A 25809-nucleotide genomic window follows, 5' to 3' on the forward strand; every position below is an offset into this window, starting at 1 on the left:
TATTATGCAAACTGCAGGGGTAATTCTGTAGAGTAGGAAGGAAATATTTTTTATAAAGTTCACGTCACATAAAGTAGCTATCACTACCCTCTCTAACACTTATTCCTTTTATGTAAGAAAAAAGCAGACTAGACTTGTTAAGCTTATGGGGCGGTAATTACCAGGGTCCGTAGAGGCGCCGCCTTTGTGGAGTGGGACCACCGTTGCCATACGCCACTCCTTGGGCACGTATCCTGTGGTAAGGCTGAGATTAAACAGCTGCCTTATGTGCAGGTTTAATTCCTCATTTAGCTCGTGTAGCACACAGCCGGGGACACCATCCGGTCCCATTGATGCTGTGTTTTTAGCTTTAGAGAGAGCAGCTTTCACCTGCGCATTTGAGATGTCCGGGAGGCTACACTCGGCTGGGATAGTTATCTCTCCTTTAGGGGAGAGGGGTGAAGTTTGCACTGAACCTGTCTGCCAGTATGTTGGCAATGTCTGTGGGTTCAGTGATTTTTGTATCATTTTGGACTAATTCTGAGCATATTTGAGAGTTTCCACCCAGGTTCCTAACATAGCTGAAAAAGGCCTTATGATTTTCCTTTGAATCCACGGCAATTTTTCTCTCAAAATTGGCCTTAGTTGATTTTATGAGTGCTCGTATTTTTTTACTAATAATGATCAGGGGTGACTTCCCTTTTATGGATTTTGTTCTATCATGTAATAGCTTTCTCCTCTTATTGTAAAGTTTGTTAATGGCTGGGGTTCACCAGACTGGACGTTTGCCCTTTGTGGAAAGAGTCTTGGTTTTATTTGGGATTGCCTGATCCATGCAGTCCTGGAGGTGTTCATAGAAGGCATTTGTAAGGGCTTCCGCAGCTTGGGTTGTGGTTTCCTCTGGCTCAGGGGCCTTGAAGGATACCACACCAGTCTTGAGTAGTGTGAAGTTTGCTTTAGAGAAGTTCTTCACTATGGTCTTTTTTGTTTGGGGTGGGGGCGGGATGTGGATTTCCAGTGAGATTAGTTTGTGATCAGATCTCACCAATGAGGGATATACTTCCGGTGTGGAGCATTTTGTCCCCATGTTTGTGACAATGAGATCTAGTATATTTTCTCCTCTTGTGGGAACAGTGACTAGCTGTTCCATGGCATTTGAATTTTTGAACTCCAGGAACCGTTGGGCTAGAAAGTTAGGGCTTGAGTAATGTTCCCAGTCTATATTCGGGTAGTTAAAGTCACCCAATATGATGGTGTTTGGAGATACATTTATACCCTCCAGTGTCTTCAGGAAGGCTGTGTGGGGTTCCTGAGTTTGAGAGGGTGGCCTGTAGCATGCTACAATTTGTAGAGCAGTTTTGCCTATGATTAGTTGCACCTGGATGGTTTCCGAAGCTTCATGCGTTGCCACCAACCTGGAGGTGTGGGTATCCTTTATGAATATGGATACACCCCCTCCTTTTGTGGTGTGGTCCGGGTTTTGGGGCCGGAACGCATGATATGAGGTAAAACCTAATAGTGCCGGGGTGCTCTCAGGAGCCTTGAACCAGGTTTCAGTTACAGCACAGACATCGATGTTCTCCATACTGAGAAGGGCCTCGAGTGCGTGCATTTTGAGATTTAGACTTCTGGCATTGAGCAGCATTACCCTCAGTTTCTTCCCATTTTTGTTTTCTAGGGTGGTAGGTTTAGAATTTGAGCCTTGCCTAAAAAAGGCACTATGGGGGTGGCAAGAGCCTTAGCCAATATCCGGAATCCCAGGGGTGACAGGTGCAAGCCGTCCCTTGCGAAGCAGCGTGGCTTGTCAAGCCATATATATATATATGTTGGTTCATAGGTAGGTACTAGGCTAGCTGTCTTTGTGGGCCTTTTTACTCTGAGCCAGTTTCCCTTTTTGTACTTGAAATATCCTATCCCATTTGGTTAGAGATGGACTTTACCCATCCCATGGTCAATAATTATATATTACCCCAATGAGATTAACTGGGATCATACCATAGATATTTTTTGGAGGATTCATGCATGAGATAAAGTGTTTAGGAGCTGCCTCTATTCATTACTTGTACAGGTGCCAGTTCTGGGGTAAATATCCATCCATAGATCCGAGTTACATCTTGATATGGACAGGGATGAGCTTTGTTTTATGTGGATGGGGAGTGATTTCCAGAGCAGCAGTATACATTGTGAGATATACTTGTTCCTCCAAACCATTGTGTTGATGTTGCAGAAGCTGTTTAGTTCCCTAGATATAGTACTTCTGATGGCATTTGACTTGCTAATGTACAGTAAACCATTAGTATTGGATTGTAGGGTGCTTTCTGTGTCAGATACAGGTCACCTTCAAAAAGTGTAGGATAACAAGTACAGTGATAGGGCCTTGAGTTGGTCCACAGGGTCTATATTATAAACCTGAAAACCCTTTTGAGCGAATACTACAACAGCGGCACATATAGCCTGAACCAAAAATACGCCAAACCCCCTAAACAGTGAAATTTAAAATCTCAAATCATCATAGTCGGCCAACCCCACCGCCCACTACATGCTACCTACCCAAACATAATAAATAAACCACATACATACACTAACCAAACCCTACTTCTAATCCTACACTAAACCTTACATACATTACTGTCTATGCACTTACCTTAACATGCACCCTAACCCTAAGGTCCGTAACTATAGCACACTTACCCTACAGAGATATACCCAAACTAAACAAATAATCCACACACATACACTTAACAAAACCCTACTTCTAAACCTACACTAATCCTTACATACATTACCTATCTATGCACTTACCTTAACCCGCACCCTAACCCTAAGGTCCGTAACTATCGCACACTTACCTTACGGAGATATAACACAGACGGGCCAACCATGACAAATCGACATGTCGAATTTCACAGTTTTGGACATTTGCCATTTCTGTAGTTTGCGCAATATGTGTTGCTCTTTTCAGATTCGCTCAAACAGATCTTTGGGCTTCTAATATAGACCCGGTCCACGTAGGAAATGCTGTTCAGGCATTGTATCCTTTTAGTAAAGTATCTCTGTAGGCATTCCAGTTGTTGCACGTGTCTGGACAGATGCACTCCAATTCAATGAATGACCTAATGAGGGTTGACTAAAGGGGAGCAATGTCATCCCTATATATAGGCAAAATGTCTTTGTTTATAAACTGTGCAATATAGAAGGACTTTCTTACAACAATGAAGATGGATACTCATTAAAAACAAATACACCTCTAGACTGGTTAAACAGTGGTTCAGCAGTTAGCGTTGTTGCCTCACAGCAAGAGCCTGTCTGGTTTGTTTCTTGGTGGAAATGCCTTCTGTGCAGAGTCTGCATGTCCCCACTGCATTTGTGTGGGTTTCCTCTGAGTGCTCCTGTTTCGTCCCACATTCCAAAAACATGTGTCTGGAGGGTTTTTCCTAGGTCTCTACTGAAAATGGGCTCTGCTCCAGTCAGACTTTCCTGGTAAACAAATGTTAAATAAATAAATAAATATATATATATATATATATAGTGTTTATATATATATATATATATATATATATATATATATATATATATATATATATATATATATATATATATATATATATATATATATATATATACATATCTACACACAAAATAGACATAAGCCAAAATACTTTACTGTGTTTAAAACTATACCAGGATGTGCATATCCACAGGCAAACTGAATAATAAAGTAAAAGCATTGGGCACAGATATCATCGGTTATACAGGTGAGGAAAGGAGCTTTCTTTACAGAGAAGTGCACCAGGTGAACTACACTAGAGCAATGAGGCTGTAAGCCTGTTGTCATTTAAATTCACCCCCTCATTGTGATGAATAAGCTAATTAGCTCTCAATTTGTGCAATGAGCAAACCTGATAAGCTTCATGAAGATTACCATATGGTGCTGTGCACATGGTTGAAAAACACACACCTGAGGTGCATAAAAAAGATTAGGGTTCAGGAAATTGTCATATCATTATTAAACATCTGAAAATGAAGTCACTGTTGAGCATTTATTCTCAGCAGCAAATAGATGGAGGGAGGACTGCCATGTTTCATACCTTAATGGCCCATTAGAATCGTAATAATACAGCACCTATATTTTATTACTTTGCAATACATTGTGAAAATGCTTGTCAGTGGCCAGCAATGAAGAAATCTGAGACATGCAACAAGTGTTCTGGATACACATTCCTTCTTGCCATTTTCTGAGATCTTTGAAGGTGAGACAGTTATGGAGAAGGTGATGGTTGTGCTCCTTTTATAGCACAGAGGAGGTGAATCCAAGACTATTCTTGACATCCTCCATAAGCATTATAACCAGAGCTCCTGCAGGAGGACTATATCAGGATAAGGCTGATGCCTGGAATAGTTTGGTCAAGGTTGTCAGCCATGCTACTGGTATCCAACACATGGGAGGAACAGTGCTATTGCCACTACAGTGACTTAAGAAAATGCAAGCCTGACCTCCTTCGCCAATGGGACAATGAAGTTAAGGCATGGTCACCACCTGTGTACTGTAAGTATAGCATCTTTCAGCTAACCAGATATCCTGCCAGTGTATGCAGAGATTGAAAGGAATAGGGAAATGTGCATAAGAAGACCAGCACAACTAAGAGATTGCTTTGTGAAAAACTATCTGCTTGCATAATAACATTTGTAGCCATTACAAATAATTCTGTATAAGCGTCCCCCCTCAGATCTCCCAAGAACAAATTCTCAAGGCACTAACAAAGGTCAAGATTACTGTGCCTATAGGGCTAGAAAACATACCAGGCTGCCTACTGCCTAGCTTGAAAGACATGAATGGTCAGACAACCTACAGAAGCTATTCGACATTATTTATTTATTTATTTTACATTTGTTAACCAGGAGAGTCTGACTGGGCAAACTGCTCTTTTTCAGTGGAGTTCCAGGGAGAAAAGTTCCACTATAACCATAAATGAGTATTACATTGGCAAGGAACAAAACAAGCGAGAACAGAAACAATATAAACAAATATAGACACAACAATGAAAAGGCATGAGATAATAAAACATAGTATCAAATAACTTTGCATAATATCTAAAGACAGCGATTGGTAATGTAAGGGTAAATACACATTTGGGCAAGAAAATATAATGAAAGCAAAACTAGAAGTAATTAAAGTAAGACAATTATATTTGAAAGCTAGAACATTTCACTAGATACAAGGATGAAAGCTTAACAGAAAATTGTCAGCTGTGATTATACAAGCACACATAAGTATGTGTGCTAATGATACTCGCATTATGTACAAAGAGGTAGAACATAATGTAATGATATGATACAGTATATCGAGATAGAAAAACTGAGATCAGAAAGACGGAGTATTCAGTAGAAATTCCGGGGTCGGAAGAAGTGAGTTGGAGAGCACAGAATGAAAATACTAGTCTGGGTGTAATGGGAAGGGAAATGTTGAAAGAAGGAAGTAGAATAATGGGGCGATGACCTGTGATCAGCACAGGTACATAGGCACGACTTAGTGAGGTGGATTTTAATAAGATGCTTAAAGTGTTTTACATTTGTAATGAGTCTGATGTCAATGGGTAAGGCATTCCACACTTTTGCAGCATAAGAGGAATAAAGGGAGTCTCCAGAGCTGTTGTTACTTCTAGTTACTTGTATTTGAGCTGCATTAGTGGATCTTAATGGTCATGAGTTTGTGTAAGGAATGAGGAGACATTGGAGGGCTTGTATTTTTTTCTGGTCCATAAAACAATTGATGGGCCATGGTAAGCTAACTGAGGGTGAGCTGAATGGGCAATTCTATCCAAGATACTTGTCTTAGGAATTGGCAGTGATATGTTCGAAGGGGGGAGTTGGTGGCAAATTCTGCTATCTTGTTGTAGCAGATGTCATGTTTGGCTAGGCTGGATTTCCTAAGGTTAGTAAGAATAGGTGATGCATATAGAAGGCTTTGTACTAGATGAATGCAGAATAACAATATACATTCCCTTACACAAACATGGGACTACAACAGAGCCAGGTGCATATAGACCCATTAGACTGACTCACCTCAACTGTAAGGCTATGGAAAGGATCACTATAGAACTAATAAATAGGGATATAGGTGACCTGCAGACTCTTGATTAAAGCCAATTTGGATTTGTCAGGGGCAGGTCTTGCCTATTAAACCTGATTGACTTCTTCAGAAAAGTCACTTAGGCAACAGACATGGGCAAATCAGTGAGCACTGCTCATTTGGATCTTGCAAAAGGGTTTGACACCATTCCACTCTCAGGGATCATAAATAAAGTCTCCCTGTTAAATGGTAATCCCTATTTAGCTCACTGGATAGAAAATTGCCTCAAATAGAATACAGGAAGTAAGGGTTGGTGGCTCTACCGCCTCCAAAAGACTTTTCTAGTGAAGTGCCTTAAGGTTTAGTCCATGAGCCACTTTTCTTAGAGGTGAGAGCTAATGTTAAGGGATTGTGGCTGACCATGTCTGCAGGTGACTGCAAACTCGGTGCCATCATACATTCCCCAGAGGATACCATGATCATACAAGAAGCCCTGTCCCAAACAAATAACTGGCACTAAAACCATCGACTGAAACTAAATGCCAAGAAAATCTAACTGTAGAATTCAGAATACTCCCTCTGTAACCATTAACCTGAAAACACCTTCTGTAAACTGATCCTGAATTAGAGATCTGGGAACCTATGTTGACAATGAGCTGTCCTTTGATTACTATGTCTCCACTGTTGTAAGGAAGTCCTTTTTCTTTGCTCAGCTTGTATCAAAGGGTATGACATGCTGTTCTGGGAAAATGGTTGTTCCTCTGCACTCTCTCATTAGGCTGATTATTGAGTTTAATGCTTCTTTGGGTATGTACTTCTCCAAATACTAATTACAGCTCGAATGACAATGATGCTTCTTCACAAAAAACAAGTTCCTAAATCATAAAAACTATACAGGTCATCCCAAAGCTTTGACTTTCTTCTCGGTATCATACAGGCTACTGAGTGGCAATCTTTGCCTCACATATAAAACCTCAACAGACACTGTTCTGTCAAAACTGTTAAACATTCTAAAGTCCAGTGGTATCAGAAACACTCACTCAAGAGACCTCAATCTCTTTAGCAAGATTAACAGAACATGCCTGAGGGATAGGCATATATCACAGAGAATACCTCCTTTAAGGAACTGGCAACCCCATCACATGAAGCAGAGTACTTCCCTGACTATATTCAAACATAAATTGGACAAATGTTTGGGTAACCACAAATTTACCCCTAGTTTAACAACAGTGGCCCTAATGGATAGGGAAATAGGGAAATACCCAACATAGTCTTGTGCAACCCTTCTTTGGAGATTTATATTGCAAAATATAAGGGCTAATAATTATCATGGGGATGCAGGGCTAGGCTTCTTAAGAACCCCACTCGGCCTTCCTGAGAACACTGGAAAATATGAAGGTCTCTCCAAACACCATTATATTGGGTGACTTCAACTACCCAAACATAGACTGGGAGCATTACTCTAGCTCCAACACCCTAGCCCAAAGGTTCATAGAATTTATAAACTCAAATGCTATGGAACAACTTGTTACCACTCCCACAAGAGGGGAAAACATACTGGACCTGATCATCACCAACATGGGGACTCTATGCTCCAGACCAGAAGTGTATCCCTCACTGGTAAGATCAGACCATAAACTAATCTCACTGGATATTCACATCCCGACCCCACCCCCTGCCAAGAAAACCACAGTGAAAAACTTCTCTAAAGCAAATTTCACACTCCTCAAAACTGAGGTGGAATCCTTCAAAGCCCACGGGCCTGTGGAAAATACGGCTCAGACCACAGAATCCTTTATAAACGCATTCTATGAACACCTTCAGGAATGCATGGATCATGCAATCCCAAATAAAACCAAGACCCAATCCTTCAAAGGCAGACATCCTGTCTGGTGGACCCCAGCCATAAACAAACTATACAATAGAAGGAGGAAGCTACTACATGATAGAGCAAAATCCCAAAAAGGGAAGGCATCTCTGATCAGTATTAGCAAAAAACTACGGGCACTCATAAAATTGTCTAAGGCCAGCCTAGAGAGAAAAATTGCACAGGACACTAAGGATAATCACAAGGCTTTCTTTAGTTATGTTAGCAACCTGGGTGGGAATTCCCAGATATGCTCAGAATTAGTCCAAAATGACAAAAAATACACCGAACCCACAGACATTGCCAACATCCTAGCTGACAGGTTCACCGCAAACTCCCCCACCAAAAGGGCAAATATCTATCCCAGCAGAGTGCTGCCCCCCTGACATCTCAGATGCTCAGGTAAGAGCCACCCCCTCCAAAGCAAAAAACACAGCATCAATGGGACCAGACGGTGTCCTGGGCTGCGTCCTACATGAACTCCAAGAAGAGCTAAACCCAAACATAAAACTACTGTTCAGTCTCAGCCTTAGTACAGGATATGTACCCAAAGAGTGGCATACAGCAGCAGTGGTCCCTATCCACAAAGGTAGTGCCTCAACGGACCTTGGAAACTATCGCCCCATAAGCCTGACTAGCTTGGTCTGCAAAGCTATGGAAAGGATCATCATGGACCTCATAAATAAAGATATTGGAGACCTACAGACACTGGATCCTACCCAGTTTGGCTTTGTTAAGGGCAGATCCTGCCTCTTAAACCTGGTCGATTATTTTGAAACAGTCACCAAGGCCATTGACGAGGGGAAGGTGGTCCACACAGCCTACCTGGACCTCGCAAAAGCCTTCAATACAATACCCCACTCAGGCATTATAGATAAGCCCACCAGCTTAAATATAAACCCCTATGTTACTAGATGGGTTGCAAACTGGCTCAAGGACAGAACCCACACGGTTAGAATTGCTGGAGCCATGTCAGACTCCAAACCAGTTACAAGTGGCATCCCACAAGGCTCAGTCCTGGAACCTCTCTTGTTCGGTATATATTTCTCGGAGGTACAGGCCAACACGGAAGGACTGTGGCTGACCAAGTTCGCAGATGACTGCAAACTAGGCACCATAATCGACTCTCCAGCTGACACAAGCATCCTCCAAAAGGGCCTCATAGAAACAGACAACTGGTGCCAGAGCCATGGCCTCAAGCTAAACGCCAAAAAGTGTAAAGTGTATAGTCATCCCCTTTGGCAAAAACAAAGTGCCCACAAATTACCACATAGGTGGTAATCCATTAAGTATGGAAGAGGTAATTAGGGACCTGGGGACCCAAGTTGATAGCAATCTCTCATTTGACAACCACGTGGCCAAAGTGGTTAGAAAAACATTTTATATAGCCCACCTAATCATGAAGGGATTCACATCTAGATCAGGGGAGGTCATCGTGCCTCTTTACTCATCCCTCATCAGGCCCATAATTGAGTACAATGCCCCTTTTGGGATGTACCTTACCAGACACCTGCAGCAACTGGAAAGACCCCAAAAGTACCTCACCAAGAGGATCAAAGGGCTCAAACAGATGCCATATGCTGCCCGGTTAAAGAAACTCCAGCTCTACTCAGTGGCATACCTCCTGCTCAGAGGCGATCTGTGCCTGATGTATAAAGCCATGTCCAACCCAGAATTAATGGACATGTTGCACCTCAGAAAATCCAAATCCCATCATGCTACATGCTCGAGAGACTTGAACCTCAGCACTGAAATAAATAGGACATGCTAGAGGGACAGATTCATAACCCAGAGGCTCCCTTCACTCTGGAATAAAATCCCAGTCCAGGTTAGGCAGAGTCCCTCATTGACTCTCTTCAAGAGGAATCTTGATGAGTGGATGGGAGATCGTAGGTTTACCCAGGGTATTACTTCTATGTCACTGTTAGATAGAGGCACAGTATACTAACCTCGAAAAAGGGCATAGCAAAATTAATTTAAAATGGGTGGCAAAAGCCAAACACACTCTGGCTAGGCTTATAAATGCCCTAGGGCAGATAGCCTAGTATGAACCTATGAACCTATGAACCTATATATCAATAACCTAGTAATATCTGTGGATGTGTTATATACAGCAGTACAGCAATCTGTACCTAACCCACAAGCAAGGGCTGCCATTTCCCTAAAAGGTGGTAGCATTAATGCCACTGCCACCACCAACAGAAGTGGCCATCCAATCTGGGTGAGAGCCAGCCACAGTTGTCTCCACATCTCTTGTCTTACCTGTACCTCCAAGGTTAGATAACCTTACACTGGGGGTGATGTCATGTTACTCAACAATAGCAGTTCAAGTGCAGGTGACACTTTTGAAACCAATCATGAGCTGGCAGAGTTTGTGGGGGAGATAATAGACAGAAGGTTGGATGTCCACATTGGCCATGTGAAGACAATGATCTGGTGTCTTGTTGAGGCACTACTATGCTCAGTGTTGACTCCACCTTTTGAGGCAGGACCCAATGGAAATGGCTTCTGGGGTGACGAGAAATCTCCTATTGGGTCTAAGCTAGGAGGACTATATCTTCAATACTCAGTATGATTCCAAAATCAGGTGTTCCTTTCCCTTTTGTGTCCATGCCAACCCACTATTTGTACTCCTGTCTGTCTGTCTCCTTCACCAATGTGTCATTCCAATTTGTTACCCCACACTATGCCAGTCATGTGTGTCTTTCATGTAGCCTAACATTTCCCTCTTACCTGTGTCTTACTTCACTGACTTCCTTCCCCAACTTTCCCTTCTCAAGTAAAAAGTAAAAGGGCTTTTGTCACACAACAAATACTCCCATGCAAACCGCTCAACTTCCAAGATATTTAGTAATGTATATCTGATTGGCTCCAGTTTTTCATCCTAAAGGGTGTAGTTTTCTGAAAAAACAGTTATAATATCAGCTAATAAATAATTACAAATATTGTTGTAAATCACCAGGCTTACTAAGATAAGTAGTTGAGAGTTATGCCCTTATCCCATCTCCATCTTGCTCATTCCTTATTTGCTCACCTTGTATTCGACCCTCTGCTTGCATCTCCTTTTCATATCTGTCCTGTACTCTCATTTCCAAATTGTAATCTGGCCACAAAAATAGATAAATATAATGCACACATGCCTGCAAGGGGCTTATAAAATATCTTCTTTCTGCCTCCATAAGTTACCCAACAACTGGCAGAGAGAAACATTGATGCCTGTATATAAACACAGAGAAATTACACTTTCCATCCTGTGGCAACAATGAATAAAAATCTTTGACATGTACAAGTCGTGTTGCTTTCAGTTATCCAAATGAGCTCAGTATCAGAACACATCACCAAGCAATTATAAAATACACTAAAGTTAATACTTTCCCTGTAATGGTATCTAGGGCTCTACTGTGATGTGTACATTCTCACTGAATGGTGCATGGTTCTAATTCTCTCGGGATGTTGTGCTGTTTTTTGCAATATGCTGTTTTCAGACTGTAACTGTATTGTATTCCCCTGAAATGTGATTCTTCTGATACCTTTCTTATGAGCACTTTTGTGACATTCCTGCCCAATATTCTGATTTGGAATTATGAGTGACAAACATGCATTGAAAAGCATTCAAGTGTATTTCTCTTTTGTTACCATCATGTCTTCCATGTTATACTGACACCTTCCCTACGAATGGTTCCAATGCATGGCTTAGTTCTCTGGTTCAGAGATTATGTGTAACAAAGGCATGGCTTCAAATGTATTAAGGTGTGTCTAATTTTCTTGCTATCATTTATTCCATTACCCTGAAATGAAATGTATCTATCATCACTGGCACACTGATAGAATGCATACAGTCAAAATAGGGGACTCCACCTCCTCCAGCAGACCTGTAACTAGTTGTGTTCCACAGGGATCGGTTCTGGGAGCCCTACAGTTCAGAATCTACTTCTCCAAAGTACAGGTTAAAACTAAAGGACTGTGCGTGACAAAGTTTGCTGATGACTGCAAACTGGAAGCAATAATTGAAACTCCTAGCAATGTCAACATCTTGCAAGAAGGTTTTACGCAAAATAATGACTGGTGCCAAAGTCATGGTCTTAAAGTTAATGAAAAAAATTAATTATAATCCCCTTTGGCAAGGGTGATATTCCTGCAAAAAAACACATCAATAGCAATACACTAAGCACACGATCAGTGGTGAAAGATCTGGATACACATGTTGACAGCAACCTTTACTTTGATCACCATGTCTCTACAGTGTTAAGAAGGACATTTTATATTGCTGATTTCATAAGTAAGGGCATTGCATAAAGAAAAAAAGAGGTTATAACCCTGCTGCTCTCTGCCCACATCAGGCCAATAATAGAGTGCAACCTTTCCAAACACCTGCGACAATTGGAGAGACCACAAAGGCTCCTTATGAAGAAAATTCAGGGTCTTCAAGATCTGGTCTTATGCGAACAGACTGAAATCATTGTCACTTTACTCTGTGTCCTACAGACTGCTCAGATGTGACCTGTGTCTTGCATATAGAGTGATCTCTGACCCACCTTTGATGGAAATTTTGGACATTCACAAGTCAAATGGCACACAGGTCACTCATTCAAAGGACCTTAACCTGGTATGTGACATCAACAGAACTTGCTGGAGAGACAGCTTTATCTCACAGAGGTTGCCCCACCTTTGGAACAAGCTTCCTATTCATGTTAAACAAAGCCCCTCATTGGCCCTATTTAACCACAGTTTGGACAATTGGATGGATAACCAGAAATTCACCCTTGGGTTCCACCAGTGTCCCTCTTGGATGGGGGCAATAGGTGCTGATTTTAGTATCTGCTTGAACCAGACACCCTTGGGAATGCGGGTTGAACTTGACTAGGCTTGTAAGGGCCCAGGGGCCATTAGCCTAATAACCTCCTATGATCCTATGATCAATTTGTAAATTCTGTCAGGGAGTCTTGACACTTTCTTACCAAATTTATGCATGGATTCTACTGTTCTAGTGTTGTTGAGTTAAGAAGTTGTGATGTACGCTTCTACCCAATCTCCATCCAGCTCATTCATTATTGGCTAACCTTGTGTTCTGCCCTTTGCTTGCTTTTCATTTTCATTTCTGTCCTATACTGCCATTTTTAATCTTTAACCTGGCCAAACATAGATTAACATGATTTAAATATTTCTACAAAGGGCTTAAAAAAATCTTTCTACTGTCACATGTTGCATGAAGCTTGGCAGAGAGCAATGGTGATGCCTATATAAAACCAGAGAGAAATGACACTCTGCATCCTGTGGTGAAAATGAAGAAGAATCCTTATCATGCACTAATCAGTCATTCATTTGAACTGCATGTTGTTGTGCATAAACATGCCAATATGAAATAAAGTGCATGTAATACCTTTATTTTAACTACTTTGATGATTTGGTGTAACCATTAATGACTTCTGCTGTGACAGTGCGCTAACTGGTGGAGCTGTAATCCACTGGGGATTCGAATTTTTTTTCCAATGTTCAGTTTGCAGTCTGCACATGCTACAATTCCCTAATATCTGTTTTATGACTCCTTTTAGTCTGGCTGCTTCAATGGCTGCTTTAGCTAATTCTCTGGTAGGGAGAATATCAGTAAGACAGTCATGTGTTCAATTTCTTTGAGGCCTGTCTTTTCTTCTTGATAACAGTCAGCATATGTGCTACAGTTCCCTGATATGTATATGTAGTATGACTCCTTTTAGTTTGATTGGTTAAGTGAGCCCCCCTGCTAGAAAAATGTAGATATTCTGGCATATGAATTGCCTGGATGGGTCGGCTCCCATGTGGGTATTATAGCTTTCTTTTTTCAATGGCAATAACATTATATTGCAGGTTCAGTCCTCACACTCTGTTGCCAGAACATGTGCAGGTTGGTACATCATAGTTACATTACTGTATCCCACCTGTCTAACTTTCACATTATTTTGAATTTAAGTATTAACCCACCATCTTCTCCATTGTGTTTTGCTGCCCTGTTTTGTTGGGCAACTACCTTTGCAGTCTTCTATCCACCCCTGTGGCTTCTGTTGTTACAGTGAAACATCTCCTTAACCATTAGACATCCATTTATTTAACCTGTCATAGATCATTTTTTATGCAAACATCTATCTCTCTATCTATCTATCTATCTAGTTGTACATTATATCAACTTTGTCAACATAATTTTCTCATCTGTGGTGCAAACCTGCAACAGCTACAGAGGTACACATGCACATACAATGTTTACCTCTGCCTCTGCTACATGTATTGTGATCTGGTGACAAGATAATATAACATGATTTGGTCACAAGTTTGTGCTTCATCTTCGACAAGAAGCTGCTCATCTCTCACAATAGCATAGTTACTGGCATATGTAATAAGCATCGAGGCTTGTCACATGTAATATAATTAGTGCTGGTTTGGCCACATTTGTTGAGTCTGCTAGTTTGCCAAGCTATCCTTTGAAAATAAAGTAAAAACAACATTATTTCAAATACGTATTTACTAAATTTTCAGTTAGTATCTTTTAAACTGACCTTTGAAAAATTCACTTATTCAGGTGCCCTGTCCAAATTTAATTAATAAAAACTAAACACATGGTATAGAAACTAAGGTCTTACCTGACACTAACATCTAGAACATCACTAGTTTGAGGTCTCTTTTCTCCCACATTGATCTTTCTATAGTTTCTCCTCTTAAATGACTTCAAGTAGATCTTATAAAAAACAGAATGCACAAAAAACAAAAAAACGTGAGGTTTGTATAAGGTCTCTGGTTCAAAACCTGTCACCTGAAGTAAGGCTGTCCTCTCTAGTTTGTTGTCTCTTCCCATCTCTACTATGTAAAAAAACTTAAAACAGTGTTTAATTTTGGCTGGAATTATGCCATGCATTCATTTTTGGGAGTGGAATGACAGCCATGCTAGTTCTGAAATAGTTACTACTTTAAGGCAATTCTAGGACATTCAAAACAGAGTTTAATTGTCTGGAAAGTTTTCCCAGTATCTTGCCTTGTTCTTGCTGTGTTCTTTTAAACTGCTACTGCTTCTGGACTGAGATAGTTAAAGGCTATTCAATAACACAACAAAGGGTCAAAAGAATTTTCATTTCTTTGTTATATGCTTTAAATTCATTTTAACAGCCTGCATGTTTCAGCAAAATTCTTTAAGCTTATTATATTTCCAGTTAATAGCTGCAATGTGTTTTATGTTTTAAGTGATCTAACATTTGGGATTAAACTCTGTTTTTTTCTTGGGAGAGGACTAAAATTCAGGGTAGTTCAGGATTAATGACTGCTTTAAGGCAGTTGCAGAACATTCAACAGCAGATCTGAGCGCCTGAAGAATGTTGCTATCTCCCCTCCCTGTTTTTCTTCTGCTCTTAATCCAGTATGTTTCTTTTTGTCTGCTTCTTATATTTGTTGAGTTATAAAATTTCACCCCTCATTTTTCATTGGCTGATGTCAGCACAAAAGTATCATTTTGTGTGGTCACTACTCTAAAAGTTGTTGGTCACTATTCTTACCTTCACGGTTGTTTTAATGTTGGGCAGGATTCACGATGGCTTGCACGGAGTCTAAGAGTAGTGTAAGACTCCATGCAGCCATCGCGATCCAGGAACAGCCTGAATGTGCGTGTAAGAGAGCACCTAAAACGGCTCTTACACAGGCAGGATGTGGATATGCTAATTACCTCACTTGCAGCCAAAAGGCATGCAAATGAGGTAATTTTGCGATCCAGGAAGCAGAAACCTGCCCGTGTAAGAGCCGTGTTATCTGCAGAAATGTACTCAGTTGATAACTGAGTACCGTTCTGCAAATAACACAATGGAGCCTTGTCAGCTCCAAATAAAGGTTGCAAATGTCCCAGGCAGCATGCCAATGGCCAAATATGTGACCACTGGCAATGTACACTGATGCAAACATAAAATATATTTTTTTTTTATCGGTGATCGCAGATGTTTAAACGTAGCACAGCGCCGCGCAAATGGGCTGTGCTATAAAAAAACAGAAAAATAAAAATATTAAACCCACAAATGTGGGTTTATGCAAAGCATGAGTTTACAATGGAAGGGAATAGCAGGCTAAAACAACATGGCCACCGAGTAGGGGTTGCTAAGGGGGGAAGCGGAGTGTAAGACATGTTACTAAGCATTAGTAGGCAATCCTATGTAAATGAGTGGTAGGATAGTGAATCGCACTGTTACATAGGAAATGAGCACATTCTGTGCAGTGTAGGAGTAGGATAAGGGGGAGTAACAGAGTAGGAGAAAGGTGACATCACAGGGGGGAATGTATGAAAAGAATGCAGCTCATTGGAGTACAGTGGCATGTGAAAGCTGTCAGTCACACATCATGGAAAGAGGAGTGTCAACAAGTAGGCATGGGAAAGCCAAGAAATGGAAGGTGTACACTATGGATAACACCAAAGTTTCTTGCAGGGCGTGCATGCACGCGTGTGCGCGCTGGTAGGCACGAGTAAGAGAGAGTGCACGCGTGTAAGCGTGAGTGTGCGCGTTTAAGGCAGAATACGCATGTAGGAGCCTGTTTAAACACCTGTAAGCTTGTTTGTGCTGGTGTGCACGCGTTTTAACTCAAATAAGCAGATTCTAGTCCGCCTAAGCATGTGTGCGCATGTGTTAGCCACTGTGAGCGTGTTTTCGCTGGTATGCACGTCGCTCCCCCCTGAGGAAACAGAAGGGAAAAAGGAAGCATGGGAAATAGTAGGAAGCTAGCAGGGATTACTGGCAGAGCTAGCAGGTGAAAACAATCAGAAGAAGGCAATTACACAGGCAGAACAGTAGCCCAGCCCAGCACTTAAACCTCTGCATCAACAGTGCAGAATGTTTCTCTCAAGAGACACTGCAACAGAGGAGTAAGCTATTAGAAGTGAAAACTGAAAAAGCTTCACTCAGACCAAAAATGCTAGGGGCTGCCATAGCTATTATAAGGAGACAAATGCAACTTGCTGAGGGTGGTGACTATGCAAATGCTGCCAGACAACCCACAGTGAGTAGACGGAGAAGAGTGTACAGGCCCAGGGTCACCTACCAGGGGTTACATGAGCTGGAGATAGTGGAGCACTATAGAGTGGATAGAGACCTCCTGCAGCAAATTGTTGAGCTGTGCAGGCCACGCCTCACACACAGAACCAACAGAGGGGAACCCATCCCAGTGGAAACCAAGGTATGTGTTGGCCTAAGAATACTAGCAACAGGTACCTTCCAGAGACCAACTGGTGATATGATGGGGATATCACAGGCATCAGCATCCAGGGTACTGCACCAGTTCCTGGATGCCATGTCAGCACATGTCGGTGAGCATGTATATTTCTCCAATTCCCATGCGGTATTGGCCAGCAATATCTCTCTCTTCCAGCAAATAGCGTAATACGCATATATGCCTCAAAGCACCAGCCGGTGAGCGGGGTAGGGCCTACATTAACCGCAAGGGCTTCCCCTCCATCAACTGCCAGGTCATGTGTGATGCCCAGGGCATAATAATGGATGTGTGTGCTGGCTGCCCTGGAAGCTACCATGATTCCCATATCTGGCATTTGATGCAGCTGTACCAGATATATGCCAATGGGGACATCCCACATGGTCACTTAGTGGGGGATGCTGTCTATGCACTGGAGCCATGGCTGATGACACCCATCAGAAATGCACACACACCTGAACAAGAACGCCATAATGAGGCACACACACAAACACGAAATGTAATCGGGCGTGTGTTTGGGCTGCTCAAGTCACGGTTCCGGTGCCTGGACACATCTGGTGGAGCCTTCCAATACTCACCAACTCCAAAAGTCACGTACACTGAAACGAATGAAAAGACACTAAAAGGCAGACACCTCAAGAAACAAGTCTGTGAAAGATAATCCAACAATTACGTTATTTTAAACCTCGAACACATTAAACAGATGTCTCCATGAGTAAAAAAACGTACCAACACCAAATAAAAGCGCACTTCATAAAAATAAACGAAACTTAAGCAAAACCTTAACGCAGGATTTATTAAACTAAAATAAAAGCATTTTCGCTGAAGACTAAGCTACAGCTTCCTCAGAGATTGTTTTAAAAAAAACGCCAACTCTAGCTTTTATAGTTATGCCCATGCGTAATTATTCATTCAAAGGCAGTTAAAAAGACAAAACATATGGAATAAAATAATATGTCAATGTTAAAAACAAAACGCCACGTATAATACACAATCTCTCAAGAACAGAATAAAGTGCAGTAGCTCGTAATGGTTACACTAAAGAAGCAAGTCAATCAAGATATAACAAGCTGTATATGTGACCTACACTTACGATGCTTACATCATAAAACTACCAAAAAGTAAATACACTGGCTGATGTACAATATTTTCTATGCTGTAGAAAACCCTAAAAGCAAGATATTACAGCAATAAGAACAATATTTTAATAAGCTGTAAAAATAAAAATAAAAAACTTCAAGATTAAAATATTGAAAAATGTATATAATGTATGTGTATGTGCCGCCTTGCAAGACAGGTAATAGATTCCACATCCTATATAGTAATGCCAATTTCTAAAAACAACCTATTTTAAAGGTAAATATGTTGAAAATATGTTCACTTATTAAAGAATTTTTTTTTAAGCAATAACACCAGGCTTTTATAATAAGGTAAAATATATTCAAACTAACTATTAAGGTTATGAGTAAGTTAACGTCTGTAACTCCTCATTTTCCATATACATGAGATATTGCAGTGCTCATTCAAACCTGGAAAAGAAAACGAATCCAAGAGCAGTTGCCATTCCAACTCTCTGTTTTCTAAAAGTAAAGAGACAGGACCCCCTCTTTCTGGACTTAAAACCTGGTCTATAGCTGTGAATTGGAAACTGTGCCCTTGGTTCTTCAAAATGTGTTTAGCTAATGCATTTTCTCTATTCATTTTCCTGATGGCATAAACATGCTCATATACTCTGTCCCGTAATCTTCTATCAGACGTGCCTAAATAGAACGCTTGGCAACAATTACATGTAGCCAAGTAAATTATAGATCTAGATTCACAATTTAATTTATGATCTATATTGAACTTCCTTTCACGGATGGTAAATGTATTAGTAGCCTTCACCAAGTGGCAGTAATTGCAAGACCCACACTGGGATGAACCTTTTGATCTAGTAGTCCAATTAAATGTCTTAGGTCTTTTCAGAAGCGTTTTCAAATTGCAACCCCTCCTATACGTAATCTTAGGTCTCCTACCCAGCTTATCTAGTAGCTGTTCATTGTTAGAAATAAAATACCTGTTTTTATATAAAATAAACTGGATTTTCCTAGAATCTATACTGAATGTAGTAATAAAACTACTTTCAAAACCATTACTTGACGGCTTAATGTTAATAAAAAGAGTATTGTCAAGATCCTGGCTCACTAAACTTACTTCTGTACTACCATTACTAACAAGGTGGGCATCATGTTTGTGTGGTAGAAGGGGTGAATATTGACCAAGTGACCTTTTAGTGTTGACTTCATCAAATAACTCATTAAATAGATGAGTTGGGTACTCCCTGTTAATAAACATATTTTTTAATAATTCACATTCCTTCAAAAACAAATCCTCTCTACTACACATTCTTGATGCGCGAATTAGTTGGCCCTTAATGATCGCTTTCTTTTGCTTGAAAGGGTGACAACTTTTATAATGTAACAAAGAGTTACAATAAGTTGGCTTTCTGTATATGTTAGAAAAATATTCACCATTAATCGCATCCTTATTTAACTTTATATCAAGGTAATCTATGACAGTCTCAGAAAAGTTTGAGGTGAATTTTAAAAAGGTGGTAGTGTCGTTAAGTGAGTTAACAAAACTCATAGCCGACATACAGTCACCCTCAAACAAAATGAAGATATCGTCCAAATACCTTGTATAAAATTTTACTTTTTCCTTTCTACTGACATTGTTAAATATGTTGTTCTTCTCCCAGTAAGCCATGAATAAATTAGCAACGCTGGCCCCACAAGGGGACCCCATTGCCACACCCTGTTTCTGCAAATAATATTTGCCATTGAAAGTAAAGTAGTTAGAAGACAATATAATGTCAAGTAACTGTGTGACTACATCAATCTCTCTTTTAGAGGCTTTCATATCAATCAACATTAGAGTGATCCATTCTATCGCCTCAAGATGAGGAATAGATGTGTATAGATCTACAACATCTGTTGTAAGAAAGTTGAATGTGTTACTATATTCTACATTATATATTTTCTCCAAAAAGGACCAATAATCTTTACAAATATGAATTACATTTTTCAAATATTTAGATAAAATATTTTCCACTAACTGAGAGCATGGGTATGTAAGAGAAAGACGGCTGTCTATAAGAGCACGTATAGGTGGGTTAAGTAAGTTTTTGTGGATCTTGGGGATCCCAAAGATTACTGGTGTTTTTGGCATAGTAATGTCAATGTAATTGTATGTGTCCATGTCACTGCTGCCACTTATAAATAAATCTCTGAAATAGCCTCTGTTCCTAGAATATGAAGTGTTCATTTCATTCAGGGATGACAAGGTATATGCAGGACCACAAAGGATAGACTCCATCTTATTGATGTACTTATAGTTGTCAAAAATTACAAGTCCACCCCCTTTGTCTGGTTTAATTACTCTGACAGGGGCTCTACATAGATGGTCAAGTGCCAACAATTGTTCCTCAGTAGCATTATATTCAAAATGACTGTTCCATGGGAAATCAGTGGAAGTCATATGTCTAAGGTCCAGTTCACAAGTTTTCTCAAAAAGTAATAAACCAGTATGCAGGGGTGGATTATAAGTACTCGCTAATTTTAAACTAATATCCCTACCCGCATCACTATTGTTGAACAAAAGTTTCAAGTTCAGTTTTCTTACAAAACATTTAAGCTCAATTAAAGTCCTAACAAACTTACATCTTGTGGTAGGGACAAAAGTATTTCAATATGCCAACAACTCAATCAAGCAGGGATTTACTTGAAAAGTAGAAAAATTATATATTGTAAAGTCACCCTTAACATTGGTTAAGATATTCAAGTCACCAAAAGAATTGGAGTCAGATTATAGTTCACTATAATACAACCAACTAACTTACTAGGTGAGGGGGTGAATGAGGACAATCTCCCTAGAGCACTAGATGAAGGCGCACTAGATAATGATGAAGAAAACTTTGACCATCAGGTTAATGGAGCACCTAGGCAGAGCAACAGAGTGAAAGTCCATAATGCTAGGAGTGCGCAACATAATAATGGCTCTAATCAAAGGGAGGAGAACTCTTCTGACTATTTTTTAGGGAAAACGAACTCCCGGTCACACTTCAAAAAGAACTGGAACAATCGGAAGTGACTCTAATGACTCCCTCTGACTCCAATTCTTTTGGTGACTTGAATGAGAGTGAGCACATCGCTAGTGTTTGTCAATGTCCACCCAAGTTGTGGAATGCACTACCAATGTTGGACAAGCCTGGTTTACGTAGTCCATATCCGAACAAAATGCAACATGGTCATATGTGCACAACTGGCCCTTAACCAGTCTGGTGTGCTCACTATGAATATTTAAAGCAGTGATAGGACTGAAACCCAGGATACTGTCCACCACAGTGAAAGTACTGAACCAGTACACTATACGATATTACAGTGTTTGGTCAGTATGAAAGGATGTTGACAATTGTATGCAAACTAACCCATGGAAACCCTGCAGGCACAGTATAATCCCTGTTGGGTTCATACACAAAGCAGTTGGGCAGTAAGTACACAACATGACTCCCAACACACAACTATGAATGTGAAATATTGCTGAAGTTCACACACAACCACAAATGTGGTGGACTGCAGATTTAAACATATGGAAAGCTCACACTGGGCATGCTCGCACACTTTGATAAATGAGACATATTTCAGGCAACAAGCCATGGAAAGCCTGAACTAGGCATGCTCACATGCTTAGGCCATGTCTCAGTTTAGCAGTTGGCCACACATATCTGGTATTTGTATGTGTTAATCCAGGAACAAACCACAATACAGCAATCTGCCCAGTGCACACAGTTAAATGACTACAGAGACATAAGTTAAATAGTGGATCCCTCTCATATTCAAACATCTTCCACAGATACACAAGTTGTTCATAGAAACAGGGAAAGCTATGGCAATAAAGACCTGCAAACAGTTTATCAGCAACAAATATTGTGCATCTGAAAATTAAACATATGGGTGTAGAGGTCAATACTAGGCTGTTTGCCCTATGGAATACAAACTTAGCCAGAGTGTGCTTGGCATCTGCCTCCCCAGTACAGTAGGCTACTGTGTCTCTGTAAAGTAGGTCACAGAAGGCACCGTTTACGGCTAGTGTGCTGTGCCTCCATCAAGCAGGGACACAGTGGAGATCCCAGGGGTTGAATTTGCAATGTCACATCCATGTGGCTGGTGTTTGCTGGAAGACGGTTGGCAAGGACTTATAACAGTAATTGGGCATCAATTACAGACTGAGGGGAGCCTTATCTGCAGTGTCTGGACAATGTCACTGTCAACACTTTGACGTGATGAGTTTGAGGGATTAAAGTGTCGTGCCAATACTGTTCAGAGGCATCCTCCCTCTGTGGGATATTGCTCTGTAATGTATTAGCTCCCTCCTTCTGTTGTACAGCTTACAGATCTCCTGTTGTGGAGGAGTCATGGGTTTATTTGGGATAGCATGATCAATGCAATCCTTCCAGATGCTCATAGAATGCTATTGTCAAGGATTATGCAGAGTGGCCTGTATAATCCCCCAGCATGGGTCCTTTGAAGTCTTCCACCCCAGTCTTCACAAGTGCAATGTCTGCATTTGATAAATACTTTGTTTGCAGTGACTTCCTTGCCTGGGGGTGGGGATGGGAAAGGGATGTCCAGGGAAAGTTGGGTATGGTCAGATATTTACAATGGTGGTCTACCTCTGGTGTGGAACATACAGTCCCCATGTTGCAGATGGTCAGGTCCAATATGTATTCCCAGTTGTGGCTGTGGTGAGTGGTCCTGCCATAGCACGTGGATTCACAAATTGTAGTGGCTGTAGGGTGATGTTGTTGAGGCCTGAGTAGTTCCCCCAAACAATATACCTGTACCTGACATTAACCACTGTAATGGTGTATGTGAACACCTTCATAGCCTACACTGTTCCCAGGGAAGCAAAGTGTGTGTCCTGGATATGGGAGGGGTGGTCTGAACTGGTTATGTTGTGTGTTACAGGTCCTGTGGCCACGAAGCATGGTATAAAACATAACCTGGCAGTGCTGATGTCCATATCTGACCCTGAAGTAGGCGGCTGTTAATGCATATATATGCTATCCCCCTAACTGACAGATAGTAATAGATGTAAATACTTCTATATAAATAATGATGTCAGCACCCTATAAATACTGCAGGAGAAATGAAAATACCCACTAATTCAAATAGCACGCTCCGCTAATGCGTCTCTCTCAAGTGTCATAATATAGTTAGGTAGGGGTTTGAATCCTGCAAATGCTGAGTGTGTGTTGGGGTGAAGATGGTTAGTGTGTGTGAAAGAAATGTCCCTTTTGGCAACTAGGGGAACACACTACATGATGCACATTCCTCTTTCTAAACACTGATTATGTCAGCACCCTATAAGTACAGCAGGAGAAGAGAAACCTCCCAGTAATGCAAATAGCGTGCTCCGCTAATGCGTCTTTCTCAAGTGTCATAACATAGGTAGGGGTTTGAATCCTGCAAATGCTCTGTGTGTGTTTGGGTGAGGGGGGGTGTGTGAAAAAAGTGTCCCTTTTGGCAACTAGAAAAACACACTACATGATCCATATTCCTCTTTCTAAACACTGATGATGTCAGCACCCTATAAGTATAGCAGGAGAAGGGAAACCTCCCAATGATGCGAATAGCGCACTCCGCTAATGCGTCTCTCTCAAGTATCATAACATAGGTAGGGGTTTGAATCTTACAAATGCCATGTGTGTGTTTGTCCATGTGTGTGGGGTGTTGCTCTTAATATTGTATGATATAGATCATATCAGTAATGTCAATGCACACATGAGGTATGTGTGTGCCACATAGACATATGTACCTGTGACCTTAAATAGTTCTCATGTGAATACATGTAATTTGCATTACACAACTTTATGACTGTGGTTTTCTGTGCAGGGGCTGCATTTGGTATGTGAATATACAGTGAGAGTAGTCTATGGTGTCATCTTACCAGCGAGGGATACTCTTCTTGTCTGGAGCATATAGTCCACATGTTGGCGATGAACAGGTGCAGCATGTTTTCCCCTCTTGTGGGAGTGGTAACAAGTTTTTCCATAGCAATTGAGTGTATGGATTCGAGGAACCTTACACCTAGGGTGTTGGAGCTACAGTAATGCTCCCAGTCTATGTGTGGGTAAATGAAGCTGCCCAATATATTGTTGTTTGTAGACAACTGCAGATATTCATGTATTCTTAAGTAGGCCAAGTGGGTTACCTGGGTTTGGGAGTGTGGTGTGTGCCAGGCTATGAACTGGAAGGCAGTCTTACTCACTGTTAGTTGCACATGGATAGTCTTTGATGCTTCGTGCTGTGCCACCAACCTGGAGGTGTGTGTATCTTTGATGAATATTGATACTCCCCCTCCTGTTCTGTTTCGGTGCAAGTTTTGGGGCCGACAAGCATGGCATGAGGTATAACCTGCCAGTGCTGGGGTGCTTTTGGGGGCCTTGAACCAGGATTCTGTTACTGCACAGATATTGATGTTCTCCATGCTAAGGACAGTTTCCAGTGCATGCATCTTGAGGTTTACACTGCTGGCGTTGAGTAGCATTACTATTAGTTTCCTATCCCTTGTGATACCTATGGAGGTGGTCTTGTCTTTTGAGCCTTGCCTAAAAAAGGCACTGTGGGGGTAGCAAGAGCCTTTGCCAATATCTGAAAGCCCATGGGTGACAGGTGCAAGCCATCCCTAGCAAAGCATCATGGCTTGTCGAGCATGTCATCCCAGGCTGACAGGCATTGGATCCCCTTTGAATGACACTGAAACATGAGACAATTGTTGAAATTGATCATCTTGTCTACATATTGTGGCATCACTCTTGGTGAGGATAAGATGCTACTCAAGGTCAGGGTCATACCAGTCTGGGCCACATGCTCAGAGAGCTCCTCTATGTTTCTTATCATGTAGTCCAGGGAGGTACATCTCAGGTCATTCACACTGGCATGGACACTGACTGAGTCATATTTGTACATGCCTTGGAGTGACCTTTGTGCTTGTGTTATGTGGCAGATCATAGCACCCGACAGGCATCTCACCGTGACCTTCTCCTTGTTCAGCCTGGTGAGCGGGATGTCAGTGTACCTGACGATAGAGGCACCTATCACAAGTGTAGCAGGTGTGTTGTTTAGCCTTACGTGCTGTGACTGTTCGGCACACTGGCTTTGTGAGCTATGTGTTGCACGCGTTCTGTTCTGGGGTAGCGGTTGCTTGTGTGTCTGTTTTGGAGGTGTCTGCTGCTTAGGCAGAATTTTATTTAGAGACTCCGAGTATGTTTTTGTGTGTTTATTTGTTTGGATTGCTGTCGTGGTAGGTCTATGTGAGACTGGAATTGTAGTGACTGTGGTTTCCTTCTCCTCCTGACAGGTTTTGCCAGTACTAAGTTGAGAGAGCTTAGCCTGCAGTTTGGCTATATGGTTGCATCTCTCACATGTGTTGGAATTTGTTGGGAGGAGGAGAGGGTTGTCTGTGTACATGAGGCAGTTGTAACATTGCCTCTAGATTCCCAGATTCACCAGCTGGACCAGAGAGGAGATTGACAAATGACCTTTGGACATGCTAGAATAGTATTGGGAATTCCTTTATAATTAACAACAAAAAGGGCCAATGGGGAACAAGGTACTCAATGTGAGTTTGTGAGGGTGTAGTGCTT

Source organism: Protopterus annectens, chromosome 1.part1 (genome assembly GCF_019279795.1).
Source record: "Protopterus annectens isolate FY-2018-M chromosome 1.part1, PAN1.0, whole genome shotgun sequence".
NCBI lineage: Eukaryota > Metazoa > Chordata > Ceratodontiformes > Protopteridae > Protopterus > Protopterus annectens.